Raw genomic sequence first — 5,058 nt, forward strand, 5'->3', positions numbered from 1 at the left:
TTTGTAGCGTTAGAGAAACGAAACATCATTGTAAATATACGTGTAATTCTATATCTAAACAGACTCTCGAGTTATTTACCTGTAACGTGTTTTGTAGCGTTAGAGAAACGAAACATCATTGTAAATATACGTGTAATTCTATATCTAAACAGACTCTCGAGTTATTTACCTGTAACGTGTTTTGTAGCGTTAGAGAAACGAAACATCATTGTAAATATACGTGTAATTCTATATCTAAACAGACTCTCGAGTTATTTACCTGTAACGTGTTTTGTAGCACTAGAGTAACGAAACGTCATTGTAAATATACGTGTAATTCTATATCTAAACAGACTCTCAAGTTATTTAACTGAATGTTGATTTAAAGAAAAGTACGCCATTACCTGCATTTCATAAAATAGAAATCTCTCCTTCATCTTGCCCTGTATACACAGTTTATGTTTAACACACCAGCAACTAGAATATATTGAAAAATTAACGCATCTTACTCCTTCTCCAATGAAGATACTGGTTAGAAGTTTTATAAATATTGTTTTCTTTGTATTTTCAACTTGAATTGGACCTTAAGCGATAGATATAATAACTGATCAGGTAAGAGACCCAAGGCTCAGGTGTAGCCATCCTTAATCTACAACTGCTACTCAAGTGAATTAAAAATAGTCATAAACATCCACTACCTACACGGCTGCTCTTAGCCGAATAAAAGAACAACTTTGACGGTTATAATGCCTCAACAGCTAAAAGTGCAGTCTTCTTTAGCTGCATATGACGTTTCAAACCTTGTTTCTTTTTTCTTTCTAAACAAACGTCAATTAATTATAAGTAAAAATGAAATGGCGAATAACACAAAAACGTAACATAAAAAAGTGCCCTACTTACAGAACACTTCTTTACTAAAATGAAATACATTTTGGAAAATGCATAAACATCAATGTATCGATGATGGTAAAATAATGTTATATTGTGAGTTGCGTATTTCTTTCCAAAATCATTACTAATCACATAAAAACTAATACATTAGAAAAACATTAGACTCAGACCAGGTTGATGCAGTAAAATGAATTCTATCATAGACAGTTTCTTATAAGTATGGCGCCTCCCAGTGGCACTGCGGTATGTCTGTGGACTTACAACACTAAAAACCGGGTTTCGATACCATTGTCTAGCTTTGTGCTTAACTACAAATAAACAAATATAAGTATGACTCTATTAAATGTAAACTACTGACATTGTTTCTCGATTATCTTCAGCAAAATCAGAAGAAAACCGTGATAATTACATTTTAAACAACTTTTCATTGTGGAGGAAATGTGTTTGATAAAAGGAAAGATCAAAGAACACATTAAGACAAAAAAACTTATTTTCTAATACCAAACTAATTCAGTCAAATTTTTGATTCTACTCTACTGATATTACCAAAGACGCTGCAAATATAATCAGTTTTTTCACTTCATCCTACTGTGTACAGTCTATACGTCACATTCATTCTCTACAAATAGGACCATAACTGAAACACTACGCTCTTTCACTTCCACTCGGTTTACTCCATTTTCTATCAAATTCAGTTAAGCTCATTTCATGCACTCCCAGTGGCTGGGCGGAATGTCTACAGACTTACAACGCTAGAATCCGGCTTTCGACACCCGTGGTGGGCAGAGCACAGACAGCCCATTGTGTAGCTTTGTGTTTAATTACAAACAAACTCATTTCATGCTTTCCACGATTACTCAAATCTTTTGGTTAACCTAGTATCCTGAGTAGCCATTAATTGTTTTATTTTTTAAAAGAGAGTGTATCAATAATAACACCATAACAATTAATTATATCATTGTTATCACTCGCGTGCACCACATTACAAACCGACTGAATCTTTAGTGCATATTGTTTTGTTAGTTAGCAGCCAATATTATATATGCAAGTAAAATAATCTTTATAACAACAGAAACAAACTAAGTGCCAAATTAAGCTCTTCATAACTGGCTGGGTACTTAGCACACTTTATTTTACTTGTTAGAAAGTGAACTCTTCAGTTAGGATGTTTTTAAAATATGTTTGATAATATATTAGAAACTTAAACTCAAAGTTGCGGTTCAAACCAAATGCAGATCAGCAAATGTACAACGTTTCGACATTAAAACCCGAAAGTGTTAATCTGTTTCCTATTGTATGATTGCGAGATGGCCAGCAGGCTCCATCTGCTTACCTAGATAATTCGATATCATTTAACTGTGACATTACAAAAAAAAAACCACAACTGTTAAATTAGGCGATATTCTACTGTTTCTATATCATGATAAAATGACATAATAGTTAGCAGCAGCATCCTGAGATTATAAATAAAACGCTAAACTGTAACATACTTAATACTTTTAATACATACTTAAGATTATAAATCGAAAACATATTTTCCATGAGATTTGTGAATGAAACCCACATATAGCTGGATAAAACCTGTTATTAGCTAACTAAAGGATAATATGATTACAAGGTTACACAGAACCCACTTTGAGACTAATAATGGTTGGAGACGGCTTGAATGGGTAATGAAGAAAAACTTTAATATAAGTTTAACATAATCGTCATCGAATTTGTACTCAATCTTTCTAAAGTATTTCACCTCCCTTCCCCCAGTTTATCCCTCGTGCGTTATGATCATCTAGCGTACAGTCACAAAAGAACATATCGTAGAAGTAATTTTATATCTTTACATTTCAGGAACTTTTAATTCAGCATGGTCACAGCAAAAATAGTCTAGAACTGATTTTCTGAGCTCAAGATCAAGAAGTCGATAAGATCATGGAACATTCTTAGTATCTAGAATCACTTCAAGGGATGTTACACGTTTCCCAAGAGCATTCCATACGTAATCAATGAAATTAGGGTGAAATTAACGTTCAATGCTACTCCTTTTGGTTGATTCCCTCTTCTTCAAGAGGTTTTGAATCAGATTAGAAAGATGGGAGTAGATCTTTCATCCAGAAAGCTAAAGTCGGGCTTTTTGTATCAACATATGACATCAACAACAACAAAAAAGAGTAAAAAGGATGTTGTGTGGCAGTAATGATACCATTCAGGAGGATACAGAGATCAGCTTACACCACACTTCCACCAACGCTTCATCCGTCTCGTTCTTGTACGAAGAGGTGGTGGAGTTGGTTCCATATTCTCTACAAATGAGTACATGCTTGTTATTTGACTGCAGGGCAAACAGCGGTTCATTTACCTAAAAAATAATAATTCTCTACGTATTGATGAGCCATGGGACTTGTTACTGGTGCTACTGTATACTAGTTGAGTTGTGCTTTGATATGAGCGAAACACACCTCATCGAGAGTCTGCCATATAGGTCGGATTTGTGAAGCTTAATCTTAATCGCTTGTATTCTAACACGACATTCGCTTGTGACTATAAACATGTGATTCACTTGCTAAGCAAGTATTCCTCTATTGCGACAAATCAAAATCAACAAATAGCTGTCGTGTGTTTGTATTGTGTCTTATTTAGGTATCTGAACAAGCGTGTCATTGGTTTGGAAGCAGCCCACATTCAGCTAACGACTGTTTGTGATACTTGTAGCCAATTCTACACACGAGGTTAGCTGTGATTAATTAGTTTCCGTTCGTCTGATGGTTTTCTACGTGAATGATTTACCCAAATATCTTATTTTACGTCTAGCCAGGGCTTTTGCAACATGGAGTATTTTAAATTCTGTGCCTCACGTGCCTATAGTTCGATTAAAGCATGTAGATAAAGCGAGGTCCTTACTGATACAATGCAACTTTGGGCCACCTTGTATATTTACTATAGACTGAATAATCACCCATTTATCTATCCTATGAATCATCATCAGATGTCTGATTTGCATAACAATAGTCTGAGGAAGGTGACTGACATTATTATAACAGAGGCTCTACCTTGTTCCAATTCCAATACCCTCTAATTATTTTTTTAGGGTATAAAACTCGTTGTGCAAAATATCATATCAAATGAACTCCCCCGGGGGGTGTCAGCGGTCTCAGAGCATATAATGCTATCAAACGGTTTTCGACACCCGTAATGAGTAGAGCACAGATATCGCATTGTCTGTTTTTGTGTTTATCATCAAACAATCAAATAATCAAGCACATGAAGTACATGTTGATATCAGATAACATCTTCATTTATTTTTAGTACTATTGCTACTGAGTGGGAGTATAGAATGTTGCATTTCAATTTATCAGATTATCCTATTGCAACTTTTCTTTGAAAGATGTTAAAATCCGTTTGAAATACGATATTCTATCACGACATCACTTGGATTTTACTTTTCAGCTGCTAAATGTACTTGCCTAGTATAGCAAATAATTACTATGCCACCTCTATAATATTTAAAAAATATCGCTTCGAGGATAGATGTGAAATAAAAACACATGCACATCAAACATGATATTTGGTATTTCTAACCCGGATGTTACCTTAGATGACATATAGGCTAAGAGGTCAGGTCAGACTCGTATACATCTATCTCTAATTATAACTCTAAGTAACACCTGCCGTGTTGGTAACTACCCAACATCTGAAAACGCGCAATGTATTAAGCCGTAAATCGCGAGCGACTCGATCCTTGGATTTTCTGATCCACAAGCCTGGGCGCAAAGCACTACGTCAAGCCCAACAATACAACAAATTCAATGGAAAGTTTATCATTTTAGGGTTAAAAACTGAAAAGTTACGCCCACACAAAGTTTCATATCAGTCAGTTATATTTGTTTAAATCTTTCAGAATAACGTAGACTGTACTTGCAAGCATGTACTCCTCGGAGGAAAAAAGAAGGAATATATTTTGTAACTTTTAGTTTATCTGTTAAATTTGTCATACTACGATGCCTGGATAGAGAATAACTAACTAAAATTACATTTCCTTTTACAAACTGTGTTTATATTGACCTATTTGTACACATTGACGTGATAAGGTAATATGTGAGACTTATGGTAAAGTCTGACTCCCAATGGGATAACAATGTACACACACACACACATATATATATATATATATATATACGTCCTTTATTATCAGAC

Source organism: Limulus polyphemus, unplaced genomic scaffold (assembly GCF_000517525.1).
Source record: "Limulus polyphemus unplaced genomic scaffold, Limulus_polyphemus-2.1.2 Scaffold827, whole genome shotgun sequence".
Taxonomy (NCBI): Eukaryota; Metazoa; Arthropoda; class Merostomata; order Xiphosura; family Limulidae; genus Limulus; species Limulus polyphemus.